Here is a 19,861-nt window from a genome sequence, read left to right on the forward strand (position 1 = left end):
TTTTAAAAAACCAATTCAAAAATACTAAGTCAGGAAAGCATGCAAAATTCAGAGTATAAAAAAACACAAGGGCTGGCTGCCCCAACAGGTATTTCCCTCAGAAAGAGGGATTTGAAAATGCTGCACAAAACCAAAGGAATTAGAAGCTGAATTAGCAGACCCATTTCCTCAGTTTATATATGAGGCAAGTGGGCAGGCATTAACTGGTAAAGCTTACTCAGCCAGATTAAGAATGTATAAACATCTAATTCCTGGTGCTATCTGCAACTACGTGTATCTAAAATACAAGAAGATAAATATCCAGAACACATCAAACCCACTGATTTAAAGAAAACATTTCAAGGGAGGGGGTGAAGTTGTTATTATAGCATAGCAGCACATTACACATATTTAAGAGATTAAATAAAAGAAATAATCTCTTATTTTAATGCTCATTTTTGATCAACACAAGTTTCCAGCCAACTTTCTGATGCAGAGCAAAACAAGTATATTCTTCAGTTTTCTTCTACACTGTTTTGGGCCTATCTTCCAAAACTGAGCACTGGGTATTTTTAATGTAAGTAATGGGATGTTATTTGTACATTCTAATTACACATTTTAGGAATAAACAAATGCATATTTCAGTAATTCATAGTGTATTTATAAAATGAAAAGCTCTCTATCAAAATACACTTTTCACTGGGAAAAATAAATAAAACAGACAAATGGATCTACACAAAGTAAAAATTAACTTTGGTAGACTTCACTGTGGAGGACAGTCCATAACAAGCTTATTTGCCCTTCCTCCCCCAGAGCCGGTCATCTTCTGAGTTAAGATTTTAAAAATACGCTTTAATTGAGATCATTATGTTGACATTTGTTTCTCATTCCACATCATCTTCAGCCAAGCTCTGAGCACTTACAATTCTCTGACTAATTGTTGGGAGCTTAGTCAGAAGCATCTGGAACACTGGTGGTGGAAGAATTTGTTGCAACACTTGCAGAAACTGCTGTGGCTGTCCACACACAGCAATTGCATTTGTCAGATGGTCCACACCCTTCTCATATTCACCTTGAGCTAGTAATTCTTCATCAAGTTGTATTTCTTCCAGAAAGAATTTCTGAACGGCTTCAGCATCTTTAAGGTCAGGTAACTTGGAAAGCCCAGCTCTCTCCTTGGCAAGCTTCTGTTTCTTTCTTCGTTCTCGCAGCTGGTTCTTGAAGTTGGGGTCACTCTGTCTCTTGCGGTCGAAGTAAATGCAGTAACCGATGAAAAGGGCCCCGCACATGCCGGCGGCGATGGCGCTGTTCCGGCCCACCATCTTCTCTCCACTGAGGAGCCGGGTCGGCTGCGGCGGGGCCCGCAAAAGAGCCATTGACGGTGACGCCCCGGAGCCGAGTGCATGGCGCAGCTCAGATGCCCGCCCCGTTCTCCCCTTTAAACTCGAGAGGACTTCGGTGGGTAGTGCCACAATTCAAAATGACAGCGCTTTCCCCTTCCGCTTGACTTAAGACCTGATTCCACTGTATCGATTGAAAGAGAACCCCCGGGATCAACTAACACCACGAAGGGAGGCCTGACTCCCCAGGTGCATCACTGAGAAAAAGCCCCAGGACAGAAATTCTACTCCACAGGAATCTCGTACCCCTTTAACACCTCAAAAAGTTAGCAGAGTTCCATGCCTCAACAAGAGACCTGGCATGACTCCCCTGTTGAAAGTGCGTAGGAACACTGAGATCCATGTCAGAACTGGAGAGGCACCCTGAGGTTAGCGATTCAACTCCAGATGAGACCCTAGGCATTTGCACTCACTCGAGAGGCAGCCCAAAGTCTACTCACACCTGAAAATGATTCCGGACATCCCAGAGACAATTTGAGAGGCTCCGTGAGGCACCTGTTGCAACTCGAGGAATTCAAAAGATTCCTGCCCCAACTCGAGAAACACTTTGTGGTTACCCCTTTCAATTCGAATTGAAGCCCGACTCCTCTGCAGTGACTCGATCAATCTCGAGCTTCCCCTCGTAACTTTCTTTCCTGATGCAACACGAGAGTCTTCCTGAATTCTTCGTCGTAACTGGAAAGGAGCCAGACTTCCCTCCTAAACTCGACAAAAGCCACGAGATGACCAAGGCAACGAAACATGAGGCCATGTTTTACCTGGAGCATCTGTAGAGCAATCTTGAGTTCTCTCACAAGATTCGATAGGAGGCTTGTATCCATATTTACAACTCAGTGGGCTCCCAGAATACCCGTCTAAATCGAGAGAAGCTCCGAGTTTCTGTGCACACCTCTAGAAGAGTTCTGTATTCCCCAGCTCCTCATGATATGTATGTTCAATCCCTGTTTCAACTGATGAGGAATCTTTCCTTCTTCTCCCACCACAAGAGGAGGCCTCTGTCTCCTACTGAAACTCTCCCAAGGATCCTGCTGCAAGGATATAGGACTCTGAGTTCCTCCTTCAACCGAGGTAGGTCCTGATGTCCTTGTACAGGTCCAATGGAACACTAGTATCCCTTCACAACATGATGGGAGATCTGACACCCACGCTGAGACTATAGAAAATGCTTTTTTGAACCGCCAGAGCAGGAACCGGGGACTGACTCCTCTTTTACAACTCGATGAGAAAGCAGAATTCCATTCCTCAGATGGAGACGAGGCTGACTCCGCAGTAGAACCTACATAGTAACCCCGAGATCACTGTCACCACTGGAGATGAACACACAGTTGACTGACTCAAGGCTAGATGTGACCCTATTCCTCTGCCGTGCCTCGAGAGAAATCCCAAAGTTCCCCTTCCAACAGGAAAGGAGACCTGACATCCCTGGGGAACACAAGCGAGTTCCTGAGGTCCAAGTCACAACTCGAGAGAAACTCCAAGGTTCCCACCACAACGCGAGAAAAAACACAAGATTCTCCTCTCGATGCGAGATGAGGAACATTTCCGCTTCAGAGTCTCAGGAGAAATCCCACATTCCTGTTTGAAACTCGAACGGGTCCTTGACACACTTTATGCGACACAGAAAGTTCCCTGACATAGCCGTCCCCACTGGAGAGGAGCACCCAATATAAGGACTCAACTCTAGATGAGGCCCTATTCCTCTACGGCACCTTGAGAGGAATCCCGAAGTTCCCCTTCCAACACGAGAGGAGACCTGATTTCCCTTGGACAACACGAACGTTTTCCTGAGGTCCCAATGGCTACTCGAGAGGAACAGCAAGCTTCCTGCTGCAATTCAAGTAAAACCACAAGATTTTCCCCTCAAGGCGAGATGAGAAATATTTCCGCTGCTGATTTTCAGGAGAAATCCCACATTCCCTCTGGAAACTCGAAAGGTGACTTACCATCCTTTATGCGATTCAAAACTACACCATCATACCTGGGCCCACTGAAGAGGAACACCCATTTGCCTGCCACAAGTGAAAAAGTGCCCCGTTTTCCAGTCCTCTTTTCCAGATGAGAGTTGATTCCCCTGCTTTGTCTGCAATAGAATCCGGACTTTCCCGTCGCACATTATGAGGAGGCCGGTATCACCTTGAAACTCGGGAGGATCCTCAGGGTTTCAAAACACAATTAAAAAAGGAACCGATGTCCCCAACCGCTTGTGATATTGTCTGATTCCACTGCACCGATTCCAATCTATCCTCGAGTATCAACTCACAAGGCGAGTGGAGACCTGACTGCCCGAGCATTCTCGATACAATCTCCAGGTAGAGATTCAACTCGACTGTGGCCTAACACCCCTTTTACAACTAGAGAATAATGCGGAGTTTTATGTCAGAACCCAAGAGGAGGCCTGTCTCCCCTGGTGAATTTTGAGAGCAACCACGAGAACCCTGTTTCCACTGGAGAGGAATCATGAGTTGATGGACTCGAATCTAGATGCAGACCCGTTTCTCTGCAGTGACTCCAAAGGAATCCCTATGTTCCCCTTGCAAATGGAAAGGCTTTCTGTCTTCCCAGAGACAACATGGGAGGTTCCCTGATATTCCCGTGGTTACTCGAGAGGATGCAGCAACTTGAGAAAAATATCGAGATTCCTCCTTCACACCAGAAGAGGCCCTTTTTTTTCCTGCATCGCCTAGACCCAAGTCCCGAGTTCCTTCTAAAAATTCGATATGCAGCTTGAATTCCTTGATGCAACTCAAGGGTCGCCCAGAGATAACCATCCCGATGAGAGAAGAACTCCAAATTTCCCACCACAATTTAAGAGGAGCCCGGTGATCACACCTCACCTGATCATAATGGATCATTCTACTTTCAACTGAAGAGGAATCCCGACTTCCCCTAGCAACACTAGACGAGTCCTGTCACTTGTATTGACACTCATGGGCAACCACATGGATTTTGCAACAAGGTACAAGGACTCCAAGTTCACACTCAACTACAGATGATTCCTGTTGCACTTAATCCAGCTCCAGTGGAATACGGAGTATCACCTCCCAACATGATCGTAGACATGAATCCCCCGCTGAGACTCTCAAAAAAGCCAAAATTTCCCGCTTGAGCAGACAGTAGGTCTGACATCCCTTTCACAACTTGGGGGGAAAGCAGAGTTCCATATTTTTATAATAGGTTCCAGTTTCATCCACCTCATTAGAACTGATTCAAATGCATTCTTTTTAATGGCTGAGTAATATTCCATTGTGTATATGTACCACAGCTTTCTTATCCATTCATCTGCAGATGGACATCTAGGTTGCTTCCATGTCCTGGCTATTATAAACAGTGCTGCAATGAACATTGGAGTACATGTGTCTCTTTCAATTCTGGTTTCCTCGGTGTGTATGCCCAGGAGTGGGATTGCTGGATCATAAGACAGTTCTATTTCCAGGATTTTGAGGATTCTCCACACTGTTCTCCATTGTGGCTGTACTAGTTTCCATTTCCACCAACAGTGTAAGAAGGTTCCCTTCTCTCCACACCCTCTCCAGCATTTATTGCATGTAAACTTTTGGATAGCAGCCATTCTGACTGGTGTGAAATGGTGTTTCATTGTGGTTTGGAGAGTTCCATCTTCAACAAAGACTAGGCCTGACTTCCCAGTGGAACCGCCATAGCAACCCCAAGATCCCTGTGTCCACTGGAGAGGAACACTGAGTTTACTGACTCAAGTCTAAATGTGGCCCTCATGCCCAGCAGCACCTCGAAACGCATTCCGAGGTTCTAATTTCAACACGAATGGACACATGACTTCCCTGAGGCAACACTAGCGAGTCCCAGAGGTCCATGTCATAACTCGAGAAGACCTCCAAGCTTCAAGCTGCAACTCGAGAAATACCATGAAATTCTCCCCTCCCCGCTACAGGACGCCCCTTTGCGCTGCAGCAGCTCAAAAGAAATCCCACATTCCCTCTTCAAACTCGAAAGAATACTCAACACCCTATACACAACTCCAGAAGTTCCCCGAGATACCCGGCCAAACTCGAGAGGAGCAGCGAGGTTCCTGCCACAGCTCAAGAAGATCCCCATTTTCCACTCGTCATCTCGAGATGAGGATCGATTCCCTTGATTTGTCTGGGATGGAATCCCGATGTTCCTGTCAAATCTGAAGGGGAGGACGTTCTCCCCTTTAAACTCGAAAGGACCCCGGTGGGTCGTGCCACAATTCAAAATGACACCATTTCCCCTTCCGCTCGACTTAAGACCTGATTCCAATGTACTGATGCAAAGAGAACCCCCGGGATCAACTAACACCACGAAGGGAGGCCTGACTTCCCAGGTGCATCATTGAGAAAGATCCCCAGGACAGAAATTCAGCTCAACAGGAATCTCGCACCCCTTTAACAACTCGAAAAGATATCGGAGTTCCATGCCACAACAAGTGATCTGGCATGACTCTCCTGTTGAAACTTCATAATAACACTGAGATCCATGTCAGAACTGGAGAGGCACCCTGAGGTTAGCGCTTCCACTCCATATGAGACCCTAGGCCTTTGCACTCACTCGAGAGGCATCCCAACGTCAAATCACACCTCAAAAGGATTCCGGACTTCCCCGAGACCAGTTGAGAAGCTCCGTAAGGCACCTGTTGCAACTCGAGGAATCTGAAATATTCCTGCCCCAACTCGAGAAACACTTTGTTGTTAACCCTTTCAGTGCAAATTGATGCCTAACTCCTCTGCAGTGACTCAAGCAATCTCAACCTTTCCCTCGTAACTTACTTCCCTGATGCAACACAAGAGTCTCCCTGAATTCCCAGTCGTTACTCAAAAGGAGCCACACTTCTCTCCTCAACTCGACAAAAACCACGAGATGCCCAAGGCAATGAAACTTGAGGCCATTTATTTCCTGCAGCATCTGGAGAGCAATCCCGTAGTCTCTCTCAAGATTCGATAGGAGGCATGAATCCATATTTACAACTCAAGGGGCTCCCAGAATACCCATCTTCAACAGAGAGAAGGCCGGTGTTTCTGTGCACACCTCTAGAAGAGTTCCATATTCCCCACCTCCTCACGATTTGTGCGTTCAATCCCTGCTTCAACTGATGAGGAATCCTTCCTTCTTCTCCCACCACAAGAGGAGGCCTCTGTCTCCTATTGAAACTCGAGTGCTTTCCAGAGGATCCTGCTGAAAGGATAAAGGACTCTGCATTCCTCCTCGAAACGAAGTATTTCCTGATGTCCTTTCACAGCTCCAATGGAACACCGAGGATCCCTTCACAACATGAAGGGAGACCTGACACCCATGCTGAGACTATAGAAAATGCCCTATTGAACTGCCAGAGCAGGAACCGAGGACTGACTCCTCTTTTACAACTCGATGAGAAAGCAGAATTCCGTACCTCAAATTGAGACGAGGCTGACTCCCCAGTAGAACCTACATAGTAACCCCGAGATCCCTTTCGCCACTGGAGAGGAACACACAGTTGACCGACTCAAGGCTAGATGTGGCCCTATTCCGCTGCCATGCTTCGAGAGGAATCCCGACGTTCCCCTTTCAACACGAGAGGAGACCTGACTTCCCTGGGACAACAGGAGCGAGTTCCTCATGTCCTAATCGCTAATAGAGAGGGTCCACAAGCTTCCTGCTGCAATTCGAGAAAAACAACAAAATTCTCCCCTCAAGGCGAGATGAGGAACTTTTCCGCTGAAGTTTCTCAGGAGAAATCCCACATTCCCTCTGGAAACTTGAAAGGTTACTTACGATCCTTTATGAGACTCAAAACTACACCATATTTCCCGGCCCCAGTCGAGAGGAACACCCAGTTGCCTGCCACAACTGACAAAGTGCCCCGTTTCCCAGTCCTCTTTTCCAGATGAGAGTTGATTCCCCTGCTTTGTCTGCAATAGAATCCGGACTTTCCCGTCGCACATTATGAGGAGGCTGGTATCACCTTGAAACTCGGGAGGATCCCTGGGGTTTCAAATCACAATTCAAAAAGGTACTGATGAACCCCACCACTTGTGATATTGTCTGATTCCACTGCCCCGATTCCAATCTATCCTCGGGTATGAACTCACAAGGCGAGTGGAGACCTGACTGCCTGAGCATTCTCGATACAATCTCCAGGTAGAGATTCAACTCGACTGTGGCCTAACGCCCCTTTTACAACTAGAGAATAATGCGGAGTTTTATGTCAGAACCTGAGACGAGGCCTGACTCCCCAGGTGAATTTTGAGAGCAACTACGAGAACCCTGTTTCCACTGGAGAGGAATCATGAGTTGACGGACTCGAATCTAGATGCAGTCCTGTTTCTCTGCAGTGACTCCAAAGGAATTCCGAGGTTCCCCTTGCAAATGGAAAGGCTTTCTGTCTTCCCAGAGACAACACGGAAGGCTCCCTGATATTACCGACGTTACTCGAGAGGATGCAGCAACTCGAGAAAAACATCGAGATTCCTCCTTCAAAGCCAGAAGAGGCCCTTTTTTTCCAGCAGCGCCTAGACCCAAGTCCCGAGTTCCTTCTAAAAATTCAATATGCGGCTTAAATTCCTTGATGCAACTCAAGGGTCACCCAGAGATGCCTGTCCCAATGAGAGAAGAACTCCGAATTTCCCACCACAATTTAAGAGGAGCCCCGTGATCACACCTCACCTGATCATAATGGACCATTCTACTTTCAACTGAAGAGGAATCCCGACTTCCCCTAGCAAGACTAGACGAGTCCTGTCACTTATATTGACACTTGCGGGCAACTGCGTGAATTCTGCAACAAGGTCGAAGGAATCCGAAATCACACTTAACTATAGATGAGTCATATCTGAATGGTCTAGTGGTTTTGCCTACTTTCTTCAATTTAAGTCTGAATTTGGCAATAAGGAGTTCATGATCTGAGCCACAGTCAGCTCCTGGTCTTGTTTTTGCTAACTGTATACAGCTTCTCCATCTTTGGCTGCAAAGAATATAATCAATCTGATTTCGGTGTTGACCATTTTGTGATGTCCATGTGTACAGTCTTCTCTTGTGTTGTTGGAAGAGGGTGTTTGCTATGACCAGTGCGTTCTCTTGACAAAACGCTATTTGCCTTTGCCCTGCTTCATTCCGTGCTCCAAGGCCAAATTTTCCTGTTACTCCAGGTGTTTCTTGACTTCCTACTTTTGCATTCCAGTCCCCTATAATGAAAAGGATATCTTTTTTTGGGTGTTAGTTCTAAAAGTTCTTGTAGGTCTTCATAGAACCGTCCCACTTCAGATTCTTCAGCGTTTGAGGTAGGGGCATAGGCCTGGATTACTGTAATATTGAATGGTTTGCCTTGGAAATGAACAGAAATCATTTTGTCGTTTTTAAGATTGCATCCAAGGACTGCATTTCGGACTCTTTTTTTGACCATGATGGCTACTCCATTTCTTCTAAGGGATTCCTGCCCACAGTAGTAGATATAATGGTCATCTGAGTTAAATTCACCCATTCCAGTCCATTTAAGTTCACTGATTCCTAGAATGCCTATGTTCACTCTTGCCATCTCCTGTTTGACCACTTCCAATTTCCTTGATTCATGGACCTAAGATTCCAGGTTCCTATGCAATATTGCTCTTTACAGCACAGGACTTTGCTTCTATCACCAGTCACATCTACTTTTGCTCCATCCCTTCATTTCTTCTACAGTTATTTCTCCACTGATCTCCAGTAGCATACTGGGCACCTACCGACCTGGGGAATCCCTCATTCCGTATCCGATTATTTTGCCCTTTGATACTGTTATGGGGTTCTCAAGGATAGTATACTGAAGTGGTTTGCAATTCCCTTCTCCAGTGGACCACATTCGGCTGTGGTCCATGTGATCAGATCGACTAGTTTCCTGTGATTATGATTTTAATGTGTCTGCCCTCTGACGCCCCCTCACAATACCTACCGTCGTATTTGGGTTTCTCTTACCTTGGGCTTGGGATATCTCTTCACAGCTGCTACAAGAAAGCGCAGCCACTGCACCTTACCTTGGATGAGGGGTATCTCCTCAAGGCCACCCCACCTGACCTTGAACTTGGAGTAGCTCCTCTTGGCCCTCCTGCGCCCGTGCAGCCACCGCCTATTGGACGTAGGGTAGCTCCTCTCGGCCTCCGGCCCTGGCTTCAGGAGTGGGGTAGCTCCTCACGGCCCCGCCTCTTTGCATGGTTGGTTGTGCCGGGGCCGGCGTCTCTCACGTCTGCGCCGCCTCAAATCCCTTGTGATTATACAGTGGAAGTGAGAAATAGATTTAAGGGACTAGATCTGATAGATAGATTGCCTGATGAACTCTGGACGGAGTTTCGTGACATTGTACAGGAGACAGGGACCAAGATCATCCCCATGGAAAAGAAATGCAAAAAAGCAAAATGGCTGTTGGAGGAGGCCTTACAAATAGCTGTGAAAAGAAGAGAAGCGAAAAGCAAAGGAGAAAAGGAAAGATATAAGCATCTGAATGCAGAGTTCCAAAGAATAGCAAGGAGAGAAAAGAAAGCCTTCCTCGGGGATCAATGCAAAGAAATAGAGAAAAACAACAGAATAGGAAAAACAAGCGATCTCTTCAAGAAAATTAGAGATTCCAAGGGAACATTTCATGCAAAGATGGGCTTGATAAAGGACAGAAATGGTATGGACCTAACAGAAGCAAAAGATATTAAGAAGAGGTGGCAAGAATACAAAGAAGAACTGTACAAAAAATATCTTCACGACCAAGATAGTCACGATAACGTGATCACTGACCTAGAGCCAGACATCTTGGAATGTGAAGTCAAGTAGGCCTTAGAAAGCATCACTACGAACAAAGCTGGTGGAGGTGATGGAATTCCAGTTGAGCTATTTCAAATCTTGAAAGATGATGCTGTGAAAGTGCTGCACTCAATATGCCAGCAAATTTGGAAAACTCAGCAGTGGCCACAGCACTGGAAAAGGTCAGTCTTCATTCCAATCCCAAAGAAAGGGAATGCCAAAGAATGCTCAAACTACCGCACAATTGCACTCATCTCACACGCTAGTAAAGTCATGCTCAAAATTCTCCAAGCCAGGCTTCAGCAATATGTGAACCGTGAACTCCCAGATATTCAAGCACGTTTTAGAAAAGGCAGAGGCACCAGAGATCAAATTGCCAACATCCGCTGGATCATGGTGAAAGCAAGAGAGTTCCAGAAAAACATCTATTTCTGCTTCATTGACTATGCCAAAGCCTTTGACTGTGTGGATCACAATAAACTGTGGAAAATTCTGAAAGAGATGGGAATCCCAAACCACCTGACCTGCCTCTTGAGAAACCTGTATGCAGGTCAGGAAGCAACAGTCAGAACTGTACATGGAACAACAGACTGGTTCAAAATAGGAAAAGGAGTACGTAAAGGCTGTATATTGTCACCTTGTTTATTTAACTTATATGCAGAGTACATCATGAGGATCGCTGGGCTGGAAGAAGCACAAGCTGGAATCAAGATTGCTGGGAGAAATATCAATAACCTCAGATATGCAGACGACACTACCCTTATGGCAAAAAGTGAAGAGGAACTCAAAAGCCTCTTGATGAAAGTGAAAGAGGAGAGTGGAGAGTGAAAAGTTGGCTTGAAGCTCAACATTCAGAAAACAAAGATAATGTCATCTGTTCCCATCACTTCACGGGAAATAGATGGAAAAACAGTGGAAACAGTGTCAGACTTTATTTTTTCGGGCTTCAAAATCACTGCGAATGCTGATTGCAACCATGAAATTAAAAGCCGCTTACTCTTTGGAAGGAAAGTTGTGACCAACCTTGATAGTATATTAAAAAGCAGAGACATTACTTTTCCAACAAGGGTCCATCTAGTCAAGGCTATGGCTTTTCCCGTCGCCATGTATGGATGTGAGAGTTGGACTGTAAAGAAAGCTGATCGTCGAAGAATTGATGCTTTTGAACTGTGGTGTTGGAGAAGACACTTGAGAGTCCCTTGAGAGTCCCTTGGACAGAAAGGAGATCCAACCAGTCCATTCTAAAGGAGATCAATCCTAGGTGTTCATTGGAAGGACTGATGCTAAAGCTGAAACAGCAATACTTTGGCCCCCTCATGCGTCGGGTTGGCTCACTGGAAAAGACTCTGATGCTGTGAGGGATTGGGGGCGGGAAGAGAAGGGGAAGACAGAGAATGAGATGGCTGGATGGCATCACCGACTCTGTGGACATGAGTTTGAGTGGACTCCGCCTGTTGGTGATGGACAGGGAGGCATGGCGTGCTATGATTCATGAGGTCACGGAGATTCAGACACGACTGAGCGACTTAACTGAACTGAACTGATAGATGAGTCGTGGCATACAGAGTATCACATCCCAACGTGATCATAGGCATGAATCCCCCGCTGATCCTCTCGAAAAGGCCAAAATTTCCTGCTTGGGCAGTCAGCAGGCCTGACATTCGTTTTACAACTCAGGTGGAAAGCAGAATTCCATCTTCAACAAAGATTACGCCTGACTTCCCAGTGGAACCTCCATAGCAACTCCAAGATCCCTGTGGCCACTGGAGAGGAGCACTGAGTTTACTGACTCAAGTCTAAATGCGGACCTCATGCCCAGGAACCCCTCGAAACGCATTCCGAGGTACTACTTTCAACTCGAATGGAGACCTGACTTCCCTGAGGCAATACTAGCGAGTCTCAGAGGTCCACGTCATAACTCAAGAAGACCTCCAACCTTCAAGGCGCATCTCGAGAAAAACCATGAAATTCTCCCCTCCACGCTACAGGACGCCCCTTTCTGTTACAGCGGCTCAAAAGAAATCCCACATTCCCTCTTCAAACTTGAAAGAATACTAGGCACCCTATACACAACTCCAGAAGTTCCCCGAGATACCCAGCAAAACTCGTGAGGAGGAGCGAGATTCCTGCCACAGCTCAAGAAGAACCCCGTTTTCCACTCTTCATCTCAAGATGAGGATCCATTCCATTGATTCGTCTGGGATGGAATCCCCATGTTCCCGTCCAATCTGAAGGGGAGGACTTTCTCCCCTTTAAACTCGAGCGGACCCCGGTGGGTCGTGCACATTTCAAATTGACACCGATTTCCCTTTCCGCCCGACTAAAGACCTGATTCCACTGCACCGATTCAAATAGAAACCCAGGGATCAAGTAAAACCACGAAGGGAGGCCTGAATTCCCAGTTGCATCATTGAGAAAAAGCCCCAGGACAGAAATTCAACTCGACAGGAATCTCACACCCTTTTATCACCTCGAAAAGATAGCGGAGTTCCATGCCTCAACAAGAGACCTGGCATGACTCCCCTGTTGAAACTTCATAGGAACACTGAGATCCATGTCAGAACTGGAGAGGCACCCTGAGGTTAGCGATTCAACTCCAGATGAGACCCTAGGCATTTTCACTCACTCAAGAGGCATCCCAAAGTCTACACACACCTCAAAATTATTCCGAACTTCCCAGAGACAACTTGAGAATCGCTGTGAGGCACCTGTTGAAACTCGAAGAATCCGAAAGATTCCTGCCCCAAGTCGAGAAACACTTTGCAGTTACCCCTTTCAATGCAAATTGAAGCCCGACTCCTCTGCAGTGACTTGAGCAATCTCGAGCTTCCCCTAGTAACTTACTAGACTCCCTGAATTCCCCATTGTAACTCGAAAGGAGCCCGAATTCCCTCCACAACTCGCCAAAAGCCACGAGATGCCCAAGGCAACGAAACAACAGGTTATTTTTTTTTCCTCCAGCGCCTGAAGAGCAAACCCGAGTTCACTCTCAAGATTCTATAGAGGCTAGAATCCATATTTGCAACTCAAGGGCTCCCAGAAAACCCTTCTTCAATCGAGACAAGCCCCGAGTTTCTGTGCACACCTCTAGAAGAGCTCTGTATTCCCCAACTCCTCACGAAATGTGCTTTCAATCCCTGCTTCAACTCAGGAGGAATCCTTCCTTCTCCCACCACAAGAGGAGGGCTCTGTCTCCTGTTGAAATTCGAGTGCTCTCCTGTGTATCCTGTTGCAAGGATAAAGGACTCTGAGTTTCTCCTCCAACCGAGGTAGGTCCTGATGTCCTTGCACAGCTCCAATGGAACACTGAGTATCCCTTCACAACATGATGGGAGACCTGAAACCCATGCTGAGACTATAGAAAATGCCCTTTTGAACCGCCAGAGCAGGAACAGAGGACTGACTCCTCTTTTACAACTTGATAAGAAAGCAGAATTCCGTACCTCAATCGGGACGAGGCTGACTCCCCAGTAGAACCTAATAGCAACCCCGAGATCCCTGTTGCCACTGGTGATTAACACACAGTTGACAGAATCAAGGCTAGATGTGGCCCTATTCCTCTGCTGCGCCTCGAGAGGAGTCCCAAAATTCCTCCTCTAACAGCAAAGGAGACCTGACATCCCTGGGGCAACACGAGCGAGTTCCTGAGGTCCAAGTCACATCTCGAGAGAAACCCCAAGCTTCCCGCCGCAATGCGAGAAAAACCACAAGATTCTCCCCTCGATGTGAGATGAGGAATTTTTCTGCTGCAGAGTCTTAAGAGAAATCCCACATTCCTGCGTGAAACTCGATCGGGTACTTGACACCCTTTATGCGACTCAAAAAGTTCCCCGATATAACCATCCCCACTGGAGAGGAGCACCCAACATAAAGACTCAAATCTAGATGAGGCCCTATTCCTCTGCCACACCTCGAGAGGAATCCCGACGTTTCCTTTCCAACACAAGAGGACACCTGACTTCCCTGGGACAACACGAGCCAATTTCTGAGGTCCGAATCGCTACTCAAGAGGGACCTCAAGCTTCCTGCTGTAATTTGAGAAAAACCACAAGGTATTCCCCTCAAGGCGAGATGAGGGACATTACCGATGCATATTCTCAAGAGAAATGCCAATTTCCCTCTGGAAGCTCGAAAGTTTACTTACCATCCTTTATGCTACTCAAAACTTCACCACCATACCCAGCCCCACTCGAGAGGAACACCCAGTTTCCTGCCACAACTGACAAAGTGCCCCTTTTCCCAGTCCTCTTTTCCAGATGAGAGTCTATTCCCCTGCTTTGTCTGCAATGGAATCTAGACTTTCCCGTCGCACATTATGAGGAGGCCGGTATCACCTTGAAACTTGGGAGGATCCCCGGGCGTTCAAAACACAATTCAAAAAGGTACAGGTGTCCCAAACCACTCGTGATATTGTCTGATTCCATTGCACCGATTCTAATCTATCCTCGAGTATCAACTCACAAGGCGAGTGGAGACCTGCCTGCCCGAGCATTCTCGATACAATCTCCAGATAGAAATTCAACTCGACTGTGGCCTATCACTCCTTTTAAAACTAGAGAATAATTTGAAGTTCCGCATCTGAACACGAGTCGAGGCCTGACCCATACGTGAATTTTGAGAGCAACCACGAGAACCCTGTTTCCACTGGAGAGGAATCATGAGTTGACGGTCTCGAATCTAGATGCAGAACTGTTTCTCTGCAGCGACTCCAAAAGAATCCTGAGGTTCCCCTTGAAAATGGAAAGGCTTTTTGTCTTCCCAGAGAAAACATGGGAGACTCCCTGATATTCCCGTTTTTACTCGAGAAAACGCAGCAACTAGAGAACATCGAGATTCCTCCTTCAAAGCAAGAAGAGGCCCATGTTTTCCTGCATCGCCTAGACAGAAGACCCGAGTTCCTTCTCAAAACTCATTATGCGGATTGAATTCCTTGATGCAACTCAAGGGTCGCCCAGAGATACCCATCCTGATGAGGGAAAACTCCGAATTTCCCGCCACATTTTAAGAGGAGCCCCGTGATCACACCTCACCTGATCATAATTTGGCCATTCCACTTTCAACTGAAGAGGAATCCCAACTTCCCCTAGCAACACGAGACGAGTCCTGTCACTTCTGTTGACACTCGCGGGAAACCCCGTGGATTCTGCAGCAAGGACTCTGAGTTCACACTCAACCATAGATGAGTCGTGTTGCGCTTAACCCAACTCCAGTGGAATACGGAGTATCACCTCCCAAAATGTTGGTAGGCATGAATCCCCCGCTGAGCCTCTCGAAAAGGCCGAAATTTCCCGCTTGAGCACTTAGCAGGACTGACATCCATTTTACAGCTCGGGGAGAAAGCAGAGTTCCATCTTCAACAAGACTAGGCCTGACTACCCAGTGGAACCTCCGTAGCAACCGCAAGATCCCTGTGGCCACTGGAGAGGAACACTGAGCTTACTGACTCAAGTCTAAATGCGGCCCTCATGCCTTGCAGCGCCTCGAAAGGAATCCCGAGGTTCTACTTTCAACATCAATGGAGACCTGACTTCACTGAGGCAACACTAGCGAGCCCCAGAGTTTCAGGTCGTAACTCGAGAAGACCTCCAACCTTCAAGCCGCATCTCGAGAAAAACCATGAAATTCTCCCCCACAGAACGCCCCTTTGCGCTGCAGCAGCTCAAAAGAAATCCCACATTCCCTCTTCAAACTTGAAAGAATACTCGGCACCCTATACGCAACTCCAGAAGTTCCCCGAGTTACCCGGCCAAATTCGAAAGGAGAAGCGAGGTTCCTGCCACAGCTCAAGAAGAGCCCCAATTTCCACTCGTCATCTCAAGATGAGGATTGATTCCCTTGATTCGTCTGGGATGGAATCCCCATGTTCCCTTCGAATCTGAAGTGGAGGACCTTCTCCCCTTTGAACTCTAGAGGACCCCGGTGGGTCGTGCCACAATTCAAAATGACACCAATTTCCGCTTCTGCTTGACTTAAGACCAGATTCCACTGTATCGATTCAGAGCGAACATCTGGTATCAACTAACACCACGAAGGGAGGCCTGACTTCCCAGGTGCATCATTGAGAAAAAGCCTCAGGACAGAAATTCAACTCGACAGGAATCTCGCACCCCTTTAGCAACTTGAAAATATGGCGGAGTTCCATGCCTCAACAAGAGACGTGGCATGACTTCTTTGTTGAAACTTCATAGGAACACTGAGATCGATGTCAAATCTCGAGAGGCACCCTGAGGTTAGCGCTTCCACTCCAGATGAGATCCTAGGCCTTTGCACTCACTTGAGAGGCATCCCAAAGGATACTCACACTTCAAAAGGATTCCAGACTTCCCAGAGACCACTTGAGAGGCTCCGTGAGGCACCTGTTGCAAGTCGAGGAACCCGAAATATTCCTGCCCCAACTCGAGAAACACTATGTGGTATCCCCTTCAATGCGAATTGAAGCCCGACTCCTCTGCAGTGACTCTAGCAATCTCGAGCTTTCCTTCGTAACTTACTTGCCTGACGCAACACAAGTTTCCCTGAGCTCCCCATCGTAACTCGAAAGGAAAGCCAAAGTTCCCTCTGCAACTCGCCAAAAGCCACGAGATGCCCAAGGCAACGAACCAAGAGGCCATTTTTTTTCCTGAAGCACCTGAAGAGCATTCCCGAGTTCAAGCTCAAGATTCAATAGGAGGCTAGAATCCATATTTACTACTCAAGGGGCTCCCACAATACCCGTCTTCAATGGAGAGAAGCCCCGAGTTTCTGTGCACACCTCCAGATGAGCTCCGTATTCTCCACCTCCTCACAAAATGTGCTTTCAATCCCTGCTTCAACTCATGAGGAATCCTTCCTTCTTCTCCCACCACAAGAGGAAGCCTCTGTCTCCCATTGAAACTCGAGTGCTCTACCGTGTATCCTGCTGAAAGGATAAAGGACTCTGAGTTCCTCCTCCATCCTAGGTAGGTCCTGATGTCCTTGCACAGCTCTATGGAAAACCGAGTATCCCTTCTCAATATGATGGGAGACCTGACAACCATGCTGAGAGTATAGAAAATGCCCTATTGAACCGCCAGAACAGGAACCGAGGACTGACTCCTATTTTACAACTCGATAAGAAAACAGAATCCCGTACCTCAAATCGGGACGAGGTTGACTCCCCAGTAGAACCTACATAGTAACCCCCAGATCTCTGTTGCCGCTGGAGAGGAACACACAGTTGACAGACTCAAGGCTAGATGTGGCCCTATTCCTCTGCTGCACCTGGAGAGGAATACCAAAATTCCCCTTCCAACAGAAAAGGAGACCTGATATCGCTGGGGCAACAGGAGCGAGTTCCTGAGGTCCAATTCGCAACTCGAGAGAAACCCCAAGCTTCCCGCCACAACGCGAATAAAACCACAAGATTCTCCCTTCAATGCGAGATGAGGAACTTTTCCGCTGCAGAGTCTCAAGAGAAATCCCACATTCCCACTTGAAACTGGAACGGGTACTTGACATCCTTTATGCGACTCAAAAAAGTTATGTGATATAGCCGTCCCCACTGGGGAGGAGCACCCAGTACATGGACTCAACTCTGCTGCCACTGCTGCTGCATCACTTCAGTCGTGTCCAACTCTGTGTGACCCCATAGACAGAAGCCCACCAGGGTCCCCCGTCCCTGGAATTCTCCAGGCAAGAACACTGGAGTGGGTTGCCATTTCCTTCTCCAATGTGTGAAAATGAAGTCGCTCAGTCGTGTCCTACCCTTAGCGAACCCACGGACTGCAGCCTACCAGGCTCCTCCATCCATGGGATTTTCTAGGCAAGAGTACTGGAGTGCCCTGCCACTAGATGAAGCCTTATTCCTCTTCCGCATCTTGAGAGGAATCCCGAGGTTCCCCCTCTAACACGAGAGGAGACCTGACTTCCCTGGGACAACACGAGCAAGATCCTGAAGACCCAATCGCTACTCGAGAGGGACCCCAAGCTTCCTGCTGCAATTCGAGAAAAATCACAAGATTCTCCCCTCAACGTGAGATGAGGAACATTTCCGCTACAGATTCTCAAGGGAATCCACACATTCCCTCTGGAAACTTGAAGGATTACTTAACATCCTTTATGCGACTCAAAACCACGCCACCATAACCGGCCCCACTCGAGAGGAACACCCAGTTTCCTGCCACAACTGACAAATTGCCCCGTTTCCGGTCCTCTTTTATAGATGAGAGTCGATTCCCTTGCTTTGTGTGCAAAGGAATCTGGACTTTCCCGTTGCACATTATGAGGAGGCTGGTATCACCTTGAAACTCTGGAGGATCCCTGGGGTTTCAAAGCACAATTCTAAAAGGTACCGATGTCCCCAAGCACTCATGATATTGTCTGATTCCACTGCACCGATTCCAATCTATCCTCATCCTCGAGTATCAACTCACAAGGCGAGTGGAGACCTGACTCCCCGAGCATTTTCGTACAATCTCCAGGTACAAATTCAATTCGACTGTGGCCTAAGACCCCTTTTACAACTAGAGAATAATGCGCAGTTCCATGTCAGAACACGAGACGAGGCCTGATCCCCAGGTGAATTATGAGAGCAACCAAGAGAACACTGTTTCCACTGGAGAGGAATCATGAGTTGATGGACTCGAATCTAGATGCAGGCCTGTTTCTCTGCAGTGACTCCAAAGGAATCCCGAGGTTCCCCTTGCAAATGGAAAGGCTTTCTGTCTTCCCAGAGACAATATGGGAGGCTCCCTGATATTCCTTTCCTTATTCGAGCGGACGCAGGAACTCGAGAAAAACATCGAGATTCCCCCTTCAAATAAGAAGAGGCCCTTTTTTTTCCTGCATCACCTAGACAGAAGTCCCGAGTTTCTTCTCAAAATTCGATATGCGGCTTGAATTCCTTGATGCAACTCAAAAGTCGCCCAGAGATACCTGTCCCGATGAGAGAAGAACTCCGTATTTCCCACCACAATTTAAGAGGAGCCCCGTGATCACACCTCACCTGAACATAATGGGCCATTCCACTTTCAACTGAAGAGGAAACTCAACTTTCCATAGCAACACTAGACGAATCCTGTCACTTATATTGACACTTGCGGGCAACCCCGTGGATTCTGTAGTAATGTCCAAGGACTCCAAGTTCACACTCAACTAGAGATGATTCGTGTTGTGCTTAACCCAGCTCCAGTGAAATACGGAGTATCACCTCCCAACATGATTGTAGGCATGAATTTCCCTATGAGCCTCTTGAGAAAGCTGTAAATTCCCGCTTGAGCAGACAGCAGGCCTGACATCCCTCTTACAACTCGTGGTAAGCAGAGTTCCATCTTCAACAAAGACTATACCTTATTTCCCAGTGCAACCTCCATAGCAAGCCCACGATCCCTGTGGCCACGGGAGGGTAACACTGTGTTTACCGACTCAAGTCTAAATGTGGCCTTCATGCCCTGCAGGGTCTCGAAAGGAATCCCGAGTTTCTACTTTCAACACGAAAGGAGACCTGACTTCCCTGAGGCAACACTTGTGAGTCTCAGAAGTCCAAGTCTTAACTTGAGAAGACCTCCAGGCTTCAAGCTGCAACTCGAGAAAAACCATGAAATTCTCTACTCCACGCTACAGGACACCCCTTTCGCTGCAGCGGCTCAAAAGAAATCCCACATTTCCTCTTTAAACTCGAAAGAATACTCGGCACCCTATACACAACTCCAGAATTACCCCAAAAAATCCGGTCAAACTCGAGAGGAGCAACGAAGATCCTGCCACAGCTCAAGGGTAGCCCTGTTTTCCATTCG

General features: G+C 47.3%; 1 pseudogene; it reads right to left on the reverse strand.

Moving 5' to 3' along the window:
- Positions 1 to 618: 618 nt before the first annotated feature.
- Positions 619 to 1,362, reverse strand: LOC148778640 (mitochondrial import receptor subunit TOM20 homolog pseudogene; annotated as a pseudogene).
- Positions 1,363 to 19,861: the final 18,499 nt, after the last annotated feature.

This window comes from Moschus berezovskii, chromosome 2 (assembly GCF_049115385.1).
Source record: "Moschus berezovskii isolate FMDL1 chromosome 2, NW_MosBer_1.0, whole genome shotgun sequence".
NCBI lineage: Eukaryota > Metazoa > Chordata > Mammalia > Artiodactyla > Moschidae > Moschus > Moschus berezovskii.